We start from the raw sequence: 19,106 nt of genomic DNA on the forward strand, positions 1-19,106 counted from the left end.
AAGCAACTTGCTATGGAAATTACCTGAGTCGTTTGGATTGCAATTTTTTGCTTTGTTTTCCCTTTTATCTTTACTGGTAGCACTGACTAACAATGGATGGGATTCCAAAGGCACCCCAGTACTATAGCCACATGACTGCTCTTAATGTTTGAGGCTGCTGGTGACATCCTATCTGACTACAGGAGGCATCACAACCAATTTTGATTCCCTCCTCCCTCACTTGATATCCATATGGAAGAACTTACCAGGTGAAATCTCTGGAAAGTAGTGAGACGTAGCACATCTGTCTCGTTTTATTTCTCTCCTGACAAAATAATGATAGCATTGATAAGAGCTCATTGTGTTGGAGGTAATACATACTGGGGATAGAGTATTGACTAACTGACAAAACTAGGGATAGGATAAATGGGTCACCTTAAGCCTGGCAAAATTGGAATCATGAATGTTATCCTGTTATGAAGGACATTGGTGAGACCACATCTTGAATACTACAATCATGGTTGTTCTTTATTTAAGGAAGGTTGAAAACCTACAGGGGGTGGTGCATAGAAGGTCACCAGTAATGAGTGGGCTGTCTTAAGGGGGATAAGTTGGATAGGCCCGGGCCATTTCCATAGGAATTTAGAAAAGTGAGGGGTGAATTGAATTGTGTAAGATTCTGCATGGTCTCGATAAGTCAGATTTGAGAAAGATGTTTCTTCCTGTCAGCAAGTTCAGAACTAAGGGGAATGGTTTTAAACTTGAAGGTTGTCTTTTATACCATAGGACCATAAGAAATAGGAACAGGAGGAGGAGGTTTGGTCTCTTGAGCCTGCCCTACCATTCGATAGGATCATGGCGATCTGACATTGCTCAAGTCCACTTTCCCCATAGTCCTTGATTCCCCCAGTGATGAATAATCTATCTCAGCCCTAAATATACACAAGAACTCTGCTCTCATAGCTGCCTGTGGGGCAAGGAGTTCCAAAGACTCTGATAAAAGAAATTCCTTCTCATCTCTGTCTTAATTTGATGACTCTTTGTTCTGAAACTGTGCCCTCTGGTCCTAGAGTGGGAGTCGGTAAGGCCATATGACATAGGAGTAGAATTAGTCCATTTGGCCCACCGAGACTGCTCCACCATTCGATTATGGCTGATATGTTTCTCAACTCCTGCTATTCTCCTGCTTTCTCCCCATAACCATAGGGCGGCACAGTGGCTCAGTAGCTCAGTGGTTAGCACTGCAGCCTCACAGTGCCAGGGACCCGGGTTCAATTCGAGCCTTGGGCAACTGTCTGTGTGGAGTTTACGCATTCTCCCCTTGTCTGCCTGGGTTTTCTCCGGCTGCTCCAGTTTCCTGCCACAATCCAAAGATGAGCAGGCTACATGGATCGGCCATGCTAAATTGCCCGTAGTGTTCAGGGGTGTGTGGGTTATAGGGGGATGCACCTGGGTGGGATGCAAGAGGCGGTGTGGTCTTGTTGGGCCGACAGGCCTGTTTCCACATTGTAGGGAATCTAATCTAATCTAACCATTGATCCCCTTACCAATCACGAACCTCTCTCTACCTTTATCTTAAATACACTCAATGACTTTCCCTCCACAGCCATCTGTGGCAATGAATTCCACAGATTCACCACCCTCTGGCTGAAGAAATTCCTCCTCATCTTGTCTGTAAAGGGTCGTTGCTTCACCCTGAGGCTATGTGTTCAGGACCTAGATTCTCTTACCAGGGGAAACATCCTCTCCAGGTCCACTCTATCCAGGCCTCTAAATATTCTGTAAGTTTTAATCAGGCCCCGTACTGTCCTTTTAAACTCCATTGACTACAGACCCAGAGTCCTCAACCGCACCTCATGTGACAAACCTACATCCCAGAGACCATGCTTGTAAACCTCTGGACATCCTCCAAAGTTAGAACATTCTTTCTTTGATACAGGGCCCAAAACTGCCACGTCTGCTCTCAAGATGGGGCGTTCCACACCCGAACATTCCAGATGCCTTCTCACTTAAAGGACTATAACTTACCCCCCTTCAGTGGTCGAAAATGCTGTTGACCACATCCCTTGCGTTTCCCGCACCTCTGCCCTCACATCCCCTCCCCACAAAAACAAAGACAGAGTCCCCCTTGTCCTCACATCTCACCCCACCAACCTCCGGATTTTATGTATCATTCTCTGCCACTTACGCCACCTACAATCCGACATCACAACCAAAGATATATTTCCCTCCCCACTCCTATCTGCCTTCCATAGGGACCGTTCTGTCTGTGATTCCCTGATCCGCTCCACAATCCCTACTAGCCCCATCACCCCCGGCACCTTTCCCTGCAACTGCAGGAAGTGCTACACCTGCCCCTACACCTCCCCCCTCACCTCCATTCAAGGCACCAAACAAACCTTCCACATTAGACAGGGGTTCACCTGCACATCCATCAATGTGGTCTACTGCATCCGCTGTTCCTGTTGTAGCCTCCTCTATATCGGTGAGACCAAGCGGAGACTCGGAGCCTGCTTTGTAGAGTACCTGCACTCGGTTCATGACAACACCTTCCAATCATGACCCATTTCAACTCCCCCTCCCACTCCCTGGGTGACATGTCCATCCTGGGCCTCCTCCAGTGTCACAATGACACCACCCGGAAACTAGAGGAGCAGCAACTCATATTTTGTATTAGGATCCTGAAGCCCAATGGCCTAAATGTGGATTTTACCTGTTTCAAAATCCCCCCACCACCAACCTCATCCTATGACCAACCCTCCCTCCAATCCCCGCCTCCTTGACCTGACACAACCTATCCATCTTCTCTCTCACCCATCGTCCCCTCCCACCTCACTGATCAATACCCACCACTCCCTATCCGCATCTATCAATCACCTACCTTCCCCAGACCTACCCCTCCTCTCTCTATTTATTTCTGAGCTCCCTTTCCCCTCCCCCCATTTTTAAAGAAGGATCCAACCCAAAATGTCAACTTCCCTGCTTCTCCGATGGTGCCTGGCCTGCTGTGTTCCTCCAGCTCCACACTGTGTTATCTCTGATTCCAGCATCAGCAGTTCTTACTACCTCTATATCGACAACATTCCAAATGCAGTCTGATTACAGCCTTATATAACTTCAGCAGTACATTTGTTCTCTTGTATTCTAGCCCTCTTGAAATTAATGCTAACATTCCATTTGCCTTCCTAATTGCCTTCTGAACACCCATGTTAACATTAAGAGAACGCTGAGCTACGACTCCAAAGTCCCTTTGTGCTTCAGATTTTCAAAGTCTTTCCCCCTTTAGAAAGTAGCCTACATCTCTATTTTTCTACCACAACGCATAACCTCACACTTTCCCACATGGAATTCCATCTGCCACTTCTTTGCCCTCTCCCTCTGTCTAATTTTTTCTGCAGAACTCCCACTTCCTGAACATTAACTGTCTTTCAACCTAGATAACAATGTGTGAAGCTGGATGAACACAACAGGCCAAGAGGCATCTCAGGAGCACAAGAGCTGACGTTTCGGGCCTAGACCCTCTCTGATGAAGGATCTAGGCCTGAAACGTCAGCTCTTGTGCTCCTGAGATGCTGCTTGGCTGCTGTGTTCATCCAGCTTCACACTTCCTTATCTTGGATTCTCCAGCATCTGCAGTTCCCATTATCTTGGTCTTTCAACTTATCTTTGTGTCATCGGTAAATTTAGCAACAATGCCGTCAGTTGCTTTGTGCAGATTGTTAATGTATAATATGAATAATTGTGGTCCCAACATTGACCCCTGTGGAACTCCACTAGTCACTGGCTGTCATCCTGAAAATGACCCTTTAATCCCCATTCTGTGCCTTCTGCCAGTCAGCCAATCCTCTGTTCATGCCAGTTCCTTGCACTTAACGCCAGAGGTTCTTGTCTTATTGAGTAGCTTGTGCGGTACCTTGTCAAAGGCCTTCTGGTGACATGGTGGCTCAGTGGTTAGCGCTGCTGCCTCACAGTGCCAGGGACCCGTGTTTGGCCCTACCCTCAAGTCACTGTGTGAAGTTTGCACATTCTCCCTGTGTCTATGTGCGTTTGCTGCAGGTGCTCTGATTTCCAATCGCTGTCCAAAGATATGCAAATTAGGTGGATTGGCCATGATGAATTGCTTGAGGTGTCTAAGGATGCATAGGTTAAGCGGATTAGCCATGGGAAATGCAGGATTGCAGGGATAGAGTTGGTCTGGGTTGGATGCTCTTCGGAGCGTCAGTGTGGACTCAATGAACCGAATGGTCTGCTTCCACAATGTAGGGATTCTATGATTCTATGGTGCACAGGCAGGAAATTGGAATTGAGGCCAGGTTCAGGTCAGCCCCAATCTTATAGAATGGCCCAGGGGGGTTGTGAGCCACCTTCTGTTGTATCATGTTCTAATGATTGAGAGCATCAAGTTCCTGGGAGTGACGGTCACCAACAACCTGTCCTGGTCCACTCATGTTGACGCAATGGTCATGAAAGCATAACAAAGTCTCAGGGAGCTGAGGAAATTCAACATGCCCACAAAGACTCTTCTACAATAAATCAAACTCAGACTCAAACTAATTGCAGTGCCACTCAGGTTGATGTGTTTTTAAAGGAGCTCTGTTTTTATGGGCAGAGGAGAGACAGGAACTTGAAAGTATCATTTTCCTTTTATTAATGTCGTGTGCAAGGAACGCAGAGATATTTTTCTGTTTCAGTGGCATCATGCTATGAGTTACAACACCATGTCACAGGAACAAATTGTTCTGCCGTATTTGAATAAAGTAGATGCCTCTTCAGCAGTATAGCACAGATTTAGCAAAGTGGTCCTAGTTAGTTTGTAGAAAATAGCTGCAATTTTTAAACTCAAAGTGAAGAAAAAAGTCTTGCAATTCTTTAATGTCATTCATTGATTGGTACAGTTATTACAAGTGTCGGCTGCTTGCCAGTCCAGTCGGTTTGCTAGTGCAGTTTGCAAATTGCAGCAATCTATTCATTTCTGACAATTCAATATGCACTCATCGTAATTTATCAAAATTGTGAGTTGTATAGATTGAACAAATTATCCGATGGCTACAAATGGACCACTGAAGTGTAGATGCTTTACCTATGTCTTTACTACTCAACCAAAGGCACATGGACATTCATGCCTATAATTATCTTCACTGCAACTTCTCAGAGTGCTGAGGAGTTAATGAGAAAGGTACTCACTAGACCAATGTCCCCGACTATGCCAGGGAAACTATTCATCCATGCCATCAATTCAATGGCAAATGTCTTTAGTATAAGAACGTACTAATCTGTTCAGTGGCCACGCATAAACAATGAGGTGGCATCCACACTTCAGACTTCAAATTATTATATTCACTGCTTAGAGACGACTGACCTATTTTAGATGTGTTGGTCACTGCTTTAATTACATACTTTGACCCCAGCTACGTGAGTGTGTGATGCAATTCTATTGTAATGCCAGAACTTTGTGAATGCAAGGGGTACCTATTCAGGCTCTACTTGACACCGGCACACATGCACCGTAAAGGGGATAAGATGAGGAGCTGGGAGTGTGTGGTGCGGTTGTGTGGTTATGTGGGTAAATTGGATCCTGGGAGAGGGCTTGACAGAGTCGGGGCCTGGGAGAGATTGGGGGAAGGTGGTTGAGAGCCAGGTGGCAGTAGTGGGTCAGGAAGCGAAGGGAGAGAAGGGGAGGGAAGGGGGAAAGGTAGAGTTGGTAAGAGGAGAAAGAAAAGCTGTCTTCTTCCCAGAAGACTGGCAGAGGAAACCATGCCACCAGACTCTGGTGGTATCATTTGAGGTCACCTCCCAGGGTCAGTGTGGTCCCCAGCATTGGAGGAACTGTAACAATGTTGATAGAAGGTGAATAAGCATTTGACCTTTGTTTTGCCAGTGCTGTGCAAAACTTTTCTCTTTCACCTCACTCAATCTCTCTATTTCTGCTATTACAGGAGAAGGAAGCCCATGATGGGACAGTGCAAGGCTGTGTAGATAGGGTTTGGCTGACATTCAGCTCCTTACCTCCTACTAGGAGAGAATCCTGGCCTGTGGAGATCCCGGAACATCCGTGTCCTGCCACCCAAGTGGCTACTTTGAATCAGTTTGCACGGTAGGAGATGCCAGCAGCATACCAGAACTTTAAAAAAGTCAGGGGACAGAGGGTGAGTGTAGTGGCCATCACTACGGAGGAAGTGCCTGGGAAGCTGAAAGGTGGATTAATCACCCAGTCCAGATGGACTACACCCCTAGTCTTCCAAAGGAGATTGCTGAGGAGATTGAGGGGATCATATATGGCAATTTTTCAGGAATCAGGGAGCCAGGGAGGGTCCCAGAGGACTGGAAAATGGTTAATGCAAAACAATTGTTTAAGACGGGAGGGAGTCATGAGACAGAAAATTATTGGCCAGTTACCCTGTTCTTGGTAAGATTTTAAAGTCCTTTATTAAGGATAAGAATGCTGAGCACTTGGAAGTACATGATACAATAGAGCAGGGTCAACATTAGCAAGGGGAAGTTATGCTAATAAATCTGTTAGAATTCATTGCATATCAAGCAAGTTAGACAAAGGAGAGCCAGTAGATGGCTCTATTTGGATTTCCAGAAGGCCTTTGCAAAAGTGCCACACCAGAGACAAAATAAGCTAAGAGTCCATGGTGTTAGGAGTAAGGTACTGTTATGACTGGAGGATTGGCTGTCTAGCAGACGCACAGAGTGGGGATAAATGGGTCTTTCTCAGGATGGCAGCCAGTGACTAGTGGAGTTCCACAGGGGTCAGTATTGGGACGACAACTATTCAAGATAGACATTAAGGATTCAGATGAAGGAACAAAGGGCATTGTTGCAAAGTTTTCAGAAGGCACAAAGATAGTAAGGGGATAGGTAGTGTTTAGGAAGCGGGGAGGCTACAGTAAGAATTGTGCAGGCTAGGGGCAAAGAAGTGGGAGTCGGAATATAATGCAGGAAAGTGTGAGGTTGTGTACTTCTGGAGAAAGAATTGAGGCTGGACTGTTTTCTAAATGGGGAAAGGCTTTGGAAATCTGAAGCACTAAGGAACTTGAGAGTCCCAGTTCAGGATACTTTTAAAGTTAACATGCAGGTTCAGTTGGCAGTTAGGAAGTCAAGTGCAATTTAGCATTCATTTCAAGAGGGCAAGAATGAAAGAACAGTGATGTACTGCTAAAGTTACACAAGGCTCTGGCCAGATCACATTTGGAATATTGAAAGTGTTTTTGGGTCCCGTGCCTAAGGAAGAATGAGCTGTCATTGGAGGGGGTCTAGTGGAGGTTCACAAGAATGATCCTGGGGATGAAGCACTACTCGATCGAGTTCAGATGGATGAGGGGGGATCTGATTGAAATTTACAGAATCCTGTGAGGTCTGAATGGAGTGGATGTGGAGGACGTGTTTCTATTAGTAGAAGAGACTAGGAACCATGGGCACAGCCTTGGAGAAAGGGGCTGATCCTTTAGAAATGAGATGAGGAGGAATTTCTTCAGCAGGAGAGTGGTTAATCTGTGAAACTCATTGCTGCAGAGGGATGTGGAGGCCAAGTCATTGTGTGCATTTAAGGCAGAGCTGGACAGGTTCTTTAAGCTTTTTGAGTAGATTTGTAGCTTGGGATGTTGTGGTTGGTTGGCTTGCCGAGCTGGTTCATTTTTTTGCAGATGTTTTATTACCATGCTGGCGAACATCATCAGAGCAACCTCCAATGAAGCGCTGTTGTGTTTTCCCACCTGTGTCCATTGAGCTGCGTCACCTCACTTCCGGTTTTCTTTTGCAGTGGAGTATATATAGGGTCTAGCTCTATGTGTTTGGTGATGGTTTTCTTCGTGGAGAACCAGGCTTCTAGGAATTCCTGTGCTTGTCTCTGATTGGTCTGCCCCAGGAACACGGCGTTGTCCCAATCAAATTGGTGGTTTTCCTTTTCCATGTGGATGGAGATGAGTGCGCATTGAACATGTCTTTTTGTTGCTAATTGCTGTTCGTGCACCCCTGTGGCTAATTTTCTTCCTGCCTGTCTAATGTAATGTTTGTCACAGTCTTTGCAGGGAATCTTGCACATTACATTGATCCTGTCCATATTGGGTAACGGGTCTTTGGTGCGGGTTAGCAATTGGCATAGGGTTGATGTGGGCAATGTAGTTAGTGTTCAAGGACAACGGATATGCGAAAAACTGGGTCAGGAGATGCCTATTAGATGAATGACACCACGAAGATACCACATGCCCCGACACAATCATCATGCTACCTCATATCAGGAACATATCTGAACTGACCACAAGACTCCTACGACACTGGGGATCAGAGTAGCACACAAACCCCCACCTACGCCAACTGCTCACATGAACCAAAGACCTATTATCTGACTCTGCGTTGTTGTGTATCTCAAAGTTCACCTTGGAGGACATTTACCCTGAAGATCCAAGGCTGAATGTCCTTGACTGCTGAAGTATCCCTCCACTAGGAGGGAACATCCCTGTTTGGCAATTGTTGTGCAGTGTCTATTCATCCAGTGTTCTAGTGTCTGCATGGTTTCACCAAATACCATGCCACGGGGCACCCTTGCCTGCACTGCATGAGATGGACAACTTTGGCCAAGTCACATGAGATATGGATCAGTTTTTAATTTAAAATCTGTCAGATACTTAAGTCTACTACCATTATTCAGCTCACTGTCATAAACACACTATTAGATTTGTAAACTCTGTTTAAAGAGGTATCTGCAGAAAAACTTTTTACAGAGTATAGTGATTGTAATGAGGTCAGCCAGGATATCAGTATAGAGTACGAATTCCCTGGTTGGGGCTGTTAACCTGGCCCAATCAGGGACCCCTGGCTGACAGACAGAAACAGGAGTGTTAGGGGTCTGCTCACTTTGAGAGCCGGCTCTGAGGGAACTGGATCAGTGTCAAGGATCCGCCTCGTGAAAATAAAGGGTGACTTGGTGATGTGATATCGGTTTCTGTGGAGTTATTTCACAGACTGTTACATACTTAGAGAACAATTGCAGAACTGTGAGGCGCAGGGAGATCAAGGGGTTTTGTGTGAGTAAAAGTTAGTATGCAGGTACAGCAAGTAATTGAGAAGGCTAATGAATTGGTATTCTTTATTATGAGAGTAATTGGGCATAAATATCAGGATGCTACGCTTGCATTATACAGGGCATTGGTGAGACCACAACCTGAAAATAACGTGCAGTTTTCGTTTTACTTAGTGAAGTATGTAAATATGTTAGAAGTGGTCGAGTGGAATTTTACTGGATTGATAACTGGAAGGAATAGTTGTATTATGAGAATGAATTGGAAAGACTGGGCTTGTTTCCGTTGGTAACAAAGTGTGGGGCTGGAAGAACACAACAGGCCAGGCAGCATCTTAGGAGCACAAAAGCTGATGTTTCGGGCCTAGACCCTCCATCAGAAAAAAGAATATTTTTCTGATGAAGGTTCTAGGCCTGAAATGTCAGCTTTTGTGCTCCTGAGATGCTGCTTGGCCTGCTGTGTTCATCCAGCTTCACACTTTGTTATCCTGCATTCTCCAGCATCTGCAGTTCCCATTTACCTTTGCTTCCACTGGTGTTTAGAAGAATGTGATGTAACTTGATTGAAGTGTGTATGTCCCTGAATGGTCTCGACAAGGTGGATGTGGAAAGGATATTTCCTTGTGTGTGAGAGTTCGGATCTGTTTAACACTGTTTAAAAATTAAGGATGATCTTCCTTCCAGGATGAAGGCGAAATTTTATTTCTTCCAAAGTGTTGTGCAATTTTGAAACTCTCTGCCTCAGAAGGTGATGGAGATGTGGTCATTAAATATTTTTAAGGCAGATTTCAATTCCTGTTAGGCAAAGGAATCAAAAGTTATCAGGGGGCAGGAGGGACTGTGGAATTTGAAACACAAACAAATCATCCATGATCTCATTGAAGGATAGAGCACTAGTCGGAGGCTGAATGGCCCACTTTACCTCCTGGTCTGTATGTTCATGTGTGTCTTCATATCCTTCTTCAGCCCCAGCGATCTCTGTTTAAAATATCATTGACTTGTATTCTGGCATGCCTGCTTTCTGAGGTCCTATCATTTTTGCTGTCGTGAAAGAAATGACCGAGTAATCTGCAGTCTGTCATCTTGAAGTGTGAGCTCTCCTTCTCTATGCAGTAAGAAATGAGTGCAATGCACCACAGATTGTGTGAGAACTGAAGAATTAAATTCCAGTAACCACTTCATAATATGATCTGTAGAGGGTAGCAGAGCTTCGGTTTTGATCTGGAGACAGAAAGGACTGCAGAGGCTGGAAGGTAAGAACGAAAACATATGGAGCTGGAAAAACCCAGCAGGTCAGACAGTGTCCGAGGAGCAGGAAAGCCAATGTTTCGAGTTGGAACCAAAGAACAGGAAAAAAATCAGTGGTTTGAGAATTGCTTATCTGTTCCTTTCAAATACTTAATCTAACTGATTTCCAACTAGGAAAACTGTCTGTTCACCGGTATTCCTGTACAAAAGGTACTGCATCTTAAGGTCCATGAAAATGGTACAAATACATTTAAATAACTAGAAGAACTTTCCTTTAGGGAACCATCATTACAATGCATAAACCCAAATAGAATTGGACAGAAAGAAAATGGGGAACCTTAACGTTTCAAGGATATGCATGACCTTAGACATCCCAAAGTTCATTACAGCAAATTAAGTACTTTTCATACCATTTACTTTGTTGGGAAGTCATTGTATGACTTCTGAGAATTAATATCATTCCAGCTTAACTGTGAAAGACAGAGTGTTTTATAATTCTTGAATTTGTGCCCTCTGCACTTTTTTTAAGATAGTCATACAGAAACAGACTGTTTGGCCCAACCAGTCCATGCTGAACATAATCCCAAACTAAAATATTCCCACCTTCCTGCTCCTGGCCCATATCCCTCCAAACCTTTCCTGTTCATATATCCACCCAAACATCTTTTATACGTTGTAATTATACCCGCATCCATCACTTCATCAGGAAGTTCGCTCCAAATGTGAACCACCCACTGTGTAAAAACCAAATTGCCTCCTCCATCTTCTTTAAATCTCTCTCCTCTCACCCTAAAACTGTGCCCCCTCCTCTTGAAATTGCCCATCTTTGGGTAAAGACACCTACCATCAGCTCTATCTATACCGCTCATTATTTTATAAACTTCTATCAAGCCTCCTCTCAACCTCCTGCGCTCCAATGGAAAAATTCCCAGGCCATCTAGTGTTTTACTATTTCTCTCCCTGGGATTTCAGTTGTTGTACCAAGATTTAATTCCTGGGAATTTTTTCTGCACAATCTTGGAGGTGGAAAATGTGAAGAGTGGTCGTGTTTGCCTTGGAGCTGGTCCTGGTGGGTGTTTCTGTCCAGTCAGACTACATAGCTTTACCCAAACAAGGAAATATGCCTTTGGGTTAAATTTCAGGCTTTTTCACTTCAGGCTTTTTCGCTAGGAGGTCTGGCTTTTCTCACTAGGAGGCAAGTACAGAGTTATCTTATATACGCAAGCTTAACCACCGAAGAAGAATGACAACTTAGACAACTCTCCTGGTGACTATGAAGGTGACACCAGATAATTCTTGGGCTAATTTCCAAATTGATCAATTAGTCAGCCTGTCGTGCGACAGATGCATTGTGCTTCAGGCTATGTTCTTTTGCTGTGTGGAAAATTGTCAGCTACATGTTTTCAATGTGCTTGGTCTTTCCCCAGATGGCAGAGTGGTATTGATGATATGTTTTAGCTCAGAAAAATAGAGACATTTATGGCATAGAGGAGACCATTTAGCTCATTGTGTGTGCACTGGCTAAAAAAAAGGTTACCTAACCCTAATCTGTCATTCCTCTTTCCTCTCTTTCTGTATTTTTCTAGGTAAAAGTTACATAATTCTTTGATGTTTGCGTTGCGGGTAGACAGGGAGTTTAAGAAGGCACTCAGCACACTTGCCTTCATTGCTCAGATCTTTGTGTATGGGAGTTAGGACATTATATTGCAGCTGTACAAGACATTGGTAAGGCCGCTTCTGGAGTACTGTGTGCAATACTCATCACCCTGCTATAGAAAGAGTATTGTTAAGCTGGAGAAAGTTCAGAAGCGATCTTCCAGGATGTTGATGGGAATGGAGGTTTTGAGTTATAAGGAGAGACTGGTTAGGCTTAGACTTTTTCCACTGGAGCGTAGGAGGTTGAAGAAATTATGAAATTATGAAATCCTGAGGACATTAGATAGCCTTGTGCTCTGGAGCCAGCAGGCACAGACTGGAACTTAAGTAGTCCTTAATGTCACTTTTTATCGTTTTGGACTTTTTCAACTGTTCCCATGCTAATCTATATTTTCTTTTACTCTGCAACAGCACTTTTGTTTTCACTCTGTAACTACACTTAAAGGTACCTCTCCCTAGGCCCTCTGTACCTAAGATGTTGCTGAAAGGCGACATGAAAGCATTTCACTGCATTCACTTGGGTTCACGTGACAAAAATGGCTATTTGATAAAGTGAATGGCAAAGGTCTTTTCCACAGCGTGGGGGAGTGCAAGGCGAGGGGCCATATTTTTAAGGTGAGAGGTAAAATTTTTAAAAAGGATATGACAGGCAACCTTTTTACACAGAGCATGTTTCATGTGTGGAACATTCTGCCAGCGGAAGTGGTATATGCAGGTACAGTTATAATGTTTAAGAGCCATTTGGATAAGTACATGAATAGGAAAGCTTTGGAGGGATGGGGCCAAACACAGGCAGGTGGGACTAGTTTAGTTTGGGAACATGATTGGCGTGGACTGGTTGGACTGAAGGGTCCATTTCTGTGCTGTATTTCTCAATGACTTTTTATCAAAGCAATGCTGGTATCTTAGATAATAAAATGTGAGGCTGGATGAACACAGCAGGCCAAGCAGCATCTCAGGAGCACAAAAGCTGACGTTTCGGGCCTAGACCCTGCATCAGATGAAGGGTCTAGGCCCGAAACGTCAGCTTTTGTGCTCCTGAGATGCTGCTTGGCCTGCTGTGTTCATCCAGCCTCACATTTTATTATCTTGGATTCTCCAGCATCTGCAGTTCCCATTATCTCGAATGCTGGTATCTTAGCTCAATTTGATGACACTGAGGAGCGTGCACGGTGTGCTGGTGGGAGATATTTGAGAATGTGCATGTTTGTCACTGGGCTGACTGTCAATATGAAAGAGGCTGACAGAGTGGACAGGAAAGGGAGGACAGAGAACAGATGGGGTGGGGGCAGGGTGAGAGAATGGACTGGGGAATATGGGGGGAGAAACTCTTAGAGGGAAAGGTGAGGGAGATTGGGAGAGTTTGGGAGGTGGGGAGTGAGACTACAGGAGGGAGAGATTGGCGGACCCTGTTTTCCCCCTCAACCCCTCCCAGAACATTCTCTTCCTGAACCTCAGATCTACAATCCAACACCAACATTGCACCCTCCACTGTTTCCCTCCAACCACCACCACCACTCTCCCTTTCTGTTCCCTCCCCTCCAGCCTACTCTGATTCCTGTTTCAGGCACATGCCTGTTCTATGCAAATACAGGGCCTGGAACTGAGGCTGCGTGTGTGCCTTATGAGTGCACTGTGCGCAGTTATCCCAACATTTCTGTCTTACCAAACACTATCTTCTGACTCTACTACATTTTTAATATTCCAAAGACCTGAGTTCAAATCCTGTTGTGCAGATGGTGGAATGCAAATTTGGAATCAAGAGTCTAATGTTGATTGTCAGGAAAAACCTTTCTGATTCACTAATGTTCTTTAGGGAAGGAAACTGCCATCCTTACCTGGTCTGGCTTAATGTGACTCCAGACTCACAGCAATGTAACTGACTCTGAGAAATGAACAATAAATGCTGGTTTAGCCAGTGATACCTGGATCCCATGAATATCTTTGTAAATCTCTTCTGTACCCTCTCCTCCTGTAACAAAATGAGCAGAACTCTAGTTGCAGCATACCTCGAGCTTTATACAGTTCATCCTTGCTCTTATACTCTATGGTTATGGTGAAGCAAATAGGCAGACCCTGTCAAGGTTGCTTGCAGAGTGTTACCAAGCTCTCACCATGCCAAGACGCCCACCCCAATGCCACCTCCTCCCAAAAAAATCACTGCCCCACAGCCAGGGACCCTCAATTAGCCAGAGTCTTGGATGTGTGCATTTCGAGCTGTAGCCACCATCTCCCCTGTGCCAGCCTCTCGTTGATTGGTAGCTCTGTGTTGGGAGGAGCAGGGCATCCCCACCATCGCTGATCCTGGAGAAGGCCCACCAACACCCAGTGACATGGACACACTTAATTCTGCAGGCTTTCCTGAAAACAGGTAGTACGGGTGTCCAACCAGAAGCATTAAAATGCCAATTAAAACATTAAAATCAATCCCAGCTTTCCGTTGTTTCTGGAAGTAGCCGTTCACTTTCGAGCAAGTGGCTGTGCCAATATTGTCTGAGGGATTAGGAGAAGGAGAATAGCTGTCTGTCGTTGACTGGCAAAAGGTCTTCAGCTAATGGCAGCCAAAACGAGTGGTGAACTTCTGTTCCGTTCTGCATTTTTTTCCTGACACAGACTTTTTACTAGGAAGAGATAGGATAGATAGAGATAAACTGTTTTCACTGGTTGGAGATTCTAGGATTTCGGGGGCAAAGATTGAGAATTAGGGTCAGACCATTCATGAAAGATGTTAGGAAGCACTTCAACACACAAATGGCAGAGGATGCTGCTTCAGTTATTAATTCTGAAATAGAGACATTTTGTTAAAACAAAGCTATTAGGGGATGTTGATCAAAGGCAGGGATATGGAGTTAGGCCACAGGTCAGGCATGATTTCATTGAATGGTGGAATGGATTCAAGAGGCTGAATGGCCTGTTCCTGTTCCTGTGTTCCCTCTTTCAGCTCAGGATGGCAAAGGTAACTTCTAAAGAGCATCTGCATGATTTTTGCTACTTGCTACAGAGAAAATCTGTCTGCTTGGGCCATGTAGCTCCTCTCCACATAAAGTAGGACGTTCGGCAAATGAGCGACTAATGCGAGGGCTTTCACCTACTTAATCAGTCGCTTTCGCTCCTGCATGCTACTGTAACCCAACAGGACAGTAAATGGCAAGGCAACAAGGAGAGGTCCTAACCTCTCCATTCTTAAAATTCCCAGCTTTCAAGTGTAAGGGTATATTGCCACTTTTCATAAAAATTGAAAAACCAAGTACAAATAATAAACCTGCACCATCTGTTACTTATAAAGACATTGAATAACAATTCAGAGTTTACCAATGATCACCCATAACACACAATTCAGTGTACCTACAGAAAATGATTCTTCTATTCCTTTCTTTCTGGTAGAGAAAATTGATCTGTATTGCATTTCAAATGCAATGTAAGGCTGCAGTTTAGAGGACTAATTTTCTCAGTTATGTGTCATAATACCATAACTCTCAGTTTAATTTCCACCCGAAGGCTATTGCACGTAAAAGTACCACATGAAATTGATGTGAGTTGTGATAATTGTTATATTGAAATCCACCAAGAATGCTTCTTGCATTACATTTTTCCTATTATGGTCTGTGACTGTTGGCTCATGGAATTATTAGCACAAGTGTGTAATTGCAGTTGCAGAATATTATTGCCCTGGAGAGAGGGGTAGATAGCTAATGTAATATAAAACACATTCAACTCTGCAAATGTGCACATGAAGCTGACACCAAAGACAATTATAACACTGAGAAAGAAAGACGTTAATTTTTTTTGCAATCTGCAGGGAAGGGGTGTTTTAGTTGCCTTCAGCAGAGTGTGGAATAGATTTTTTAAAATCTCAATTTTATTCATTGGCTTGCAGCCCTATTTTACTGTTAAGGAAAAACAACCAATAATTCTCAATCAGGACCAATTCTTTGGAGGAAAGAAAGTAAATTATTCAACTCCGGGATAGAAGAAAGAACTTTGATGTTGCAAAACAAAAAGAGGAACTGGAATCCAAAGAGCTTTGTTTTGCACACAGTTAAAAGCAACAATTTATTTTTGGTCTTTGCAGCTTTCGTGAGTATATTTTTCTGCTCTATGCTTATATCAATAGGCACTCAGAAAATCAACTCACGCTGTCCTTTTTCTGTTGCTGCTGCTTGGGTTCCTGCTACCAGAAACACAATGCAAAGCGCATTTTAACAAAAATGCTTTAACTTTTTAAGCAACATGTTCAGCAAGATTTCAAGGTTGGCCTCATGGGGCGGCACAGTGGCTCAGTGGTTTGCACTGCTGCCTCACAGTACCAGGGACCTGGATTCGATTCCTTGCTTGAGTGACTGTCTGTATGCAGTTTGCACATTCTCCCCATGTTTGTGTGGATTTCCTCCTGCAGTCCAAAGATGTGCAGGCTAGGTGGACTGGCCATGCTAAAATGCCCATAGTGTCCAGGAATATTAGATTAGCTATGAGAAATGTTATTAATGTTAATTAGCCATGGGAAAATGGGTTACAGAAATAGCGTGAGCCTGGGTAGGATGCTCTTCAAAGGGTCACTGTGGACTTGATGGGTTGAACAGACTGTTTCCACACTGTAGGGATTTTACAATTCAATGGCTGTCAGCTTCAAATAACCCTTTGGGTTCAGCCCAATACCAAAATACAGCCCAGTCTTCTCTCATGTGCTTAAGATAAATTTAAATATTTCGGTTTTTCAACTTGATTTGGAAATCTTAGTACAATCCTCAAGACTGAAGGTGGCTAATGAAGACTGATGTGTATCTGTCTTCTCTTCATTGCAAATGTCTGCCTTTCTTAGTCACCATTTTTTGCGACCTTTTTACTTGGTTTGTCTTCTCTCCATGGTACTACATTATTACTTAGTTCCCTTCTTTGTTCTTTGCTCACCTCATACACACTCCCTCTCTGTTCCCCAACATACTACTCTTTCTTCTAACCACACTTCTGTCCGTCCATGTTTCATATTCCAGTTTTTCTCCTCAATCCCTCTGACTGCTCTCTCTTTCCTATTCCTCTCTCTTTCTCTCTCCTACTCCCTTTCTGTTTAATTTCTTTTCAAGGGTTTACCTTCCCTTGATCTCTTTCCTTTTTTTAATCTCCCTCTAAACCTATTGGCTATTGTTGATATAATTTGGTTTACCGAAAGCCTGAGTCACACTCCAAATTATAATTACCATAAATTCTGCACAAATCATTGTGCTGGTAAACATTAGGTTTTGTATATTTAATTTGATTGCTGTTAGTTGCTCAGTAATGAATCCACATCAGTTCTTTAGCAGTAATTGCCATCAGCTTTTTTCTCCTCTTAATAACATACTAATCTTCTGTAGAGAGTTCCTCAAAACGGTCATAAATCTGTATGACATAAATATTGCATATCACATGACTCTAATCCAATTTTTTGTTACCATGATTTCTTCTCATGCTTCTATTGCAATGTTTAACATGGAAACATCATATGTAAACATTTAGAATAGAAATCCCAAGTGTGAACCACTGTCTGCAGTGAAGTAGTTGGATATTCTGTCAAGTAGTCTTCCTAACTCACTATTGTAAGATTATTTTCTCATCAACAGACTGTGGGAAACACTATTGAAACGTAACAATGGAATGCCATTTGGTTTCAATTCCAGCCTTGAAAATGCCTTTAAGACTTTAACCATATCATAAACACATCTTGAGACAACACAGTGTGGAGCTGGAGGAACACAGCAGGCCAGCAGCATCAGAGGAGCAGGAAAGTTGGCGTTTTGGGTCAGGACCCTTCTTCAGAAATGGGGGAGGGGAAGGGAGCTCGGAAATAAATAGAGAGAGGGGCGTGGGATGGGGAAGGGTAAGTGGGATGGTGACAGGTGAATGCAGGTAGGGGGTGGTGGGGATTGGTCAGTGGGATGGGCAGGGTGGTTGTGTTGGGTAAAGGAGGTGGGAGGTGGATGGATGGGTCTGGGGAAAAGTTGGGTGAAGTGATGATAGGGCAGATGCAGGTAGGGGGTAGTGGGAATTGGTTGACAGGAAAGGTAGGGTGAATAGGTGGGGAAGAAGATGGACAGCTTGTATCAGGTCAAGGAAGCGGGAATGAGGGAGGGTTGGACATGGGATGAGGCTGGGTGTGGGGAGATTTTAAGCCTGGTGAATTCCATTGGGCTGTAGGCTTCCGAGGTTATGAAGTGCTGCTCCTCCAATTTGCAGGTGGCATCATTTCACATTGGAGGAGGCCCAGGATGGACATGTCACCCAGGGAGTGGGAGGGGGAGTTAAAATGGTTGGCGACCAGACGGTGTTGTCATTCATCACGTACAGAGTGCAGGTGCTCTACAAACAGTCTCCGAGTCTACGCTTGGCCTCACTGATGTAGAGGAGGCCACATCGGCAGCAGCAGATGCAACAGATCAATTTGATGGATGTGCAGGTGAACCCCTGTCTGATATGGAAGGTTTGTTTTGGGCCTTGGATGGAGGTGAGGGGACAGGTGTAGGGGCAGGTGTAACACATCCTGCGGTTGCGGGGAAAGGTGCTGGAGGTGGTGGGACGAGTGGGGAGTGCGGAGCGGATGAGGGAATCACGGAGTGAGTGGTCCCTACGGAAGACAGATAGGAGTGGGAGAGAGAAATATTTCTTTGGTTACAGGGTCGGATTGTAGGTGGCAGTATTGGTGCAGAATGACACGCTGAATGCGGAGGTTTGTGGGCTAGTATTTTGACATTTTTTTAAGAATCTACATGGCTCAGTAATGGTTAATTGCTGTTTTTGTTTGCTGAATTGACTCATTTCTGGTCTTATATGAGAAGACAAAGTGTGAAATGAGCTATTTTCTTTTCATAAAATCTTCTAAGATCAAATAAATGCAGCCATCTCTTTTTTTTAACCTAGATGCAAATCATCCTAATGGTAAATCTGAGCAGTGTCATGGAAATCAATGCATAAATAAATAAGAATGTCTGAATTACACTTGAGACAGTGTTAATGAGATTTTCATAAACTTTATCAGATTTTCACATCTCAAATTTTTCCATTAATGTGATTTTGGCAAGTTCTGTTGAACCTCACAAAGATGTTAATGAATAGCTGATAATACTCATGACTGTGAAGATTTGGAATTGAACATAGGAGTATTATAAATGTTCCATCCACTTGTGTGGAGTTTGCACATTCTCCCCGTGTCTGCGTGGGTTTCCTCTGG

At 44.0% G+C, this 19,106-nt stretch overlaps 1 long non-coding RNA gene across 1 annotated transcript in view; it reads left to right on the top strand.

Moving 5' to 3' along the window:
* Window positions 1–19,106, top strand: part of LOC125466603 (uncharacterized) — a 94,675-nt gene that overhangs the window by 28,875 nt on the left and 46,694 nt on the right. The window lies entirely within an intron of this gene.

This window comes from Stegostoma tigrinum, chromosome 28 (genome assembly GCF_030684315.1).
Source record: "Stegostoma tigrinum isolate sSteTig4 chromosome 28, sSteTig4.hap1, whole genome shotgun sequence".
Taxonomy (NCBI): domain Eukaryota; kingdom Metazoa; phylum Chordata; class Chondrichthyes; order Orectolobiformes; family Stegostomatidae; genus Stegostoma; species Stegostoma tigrinum.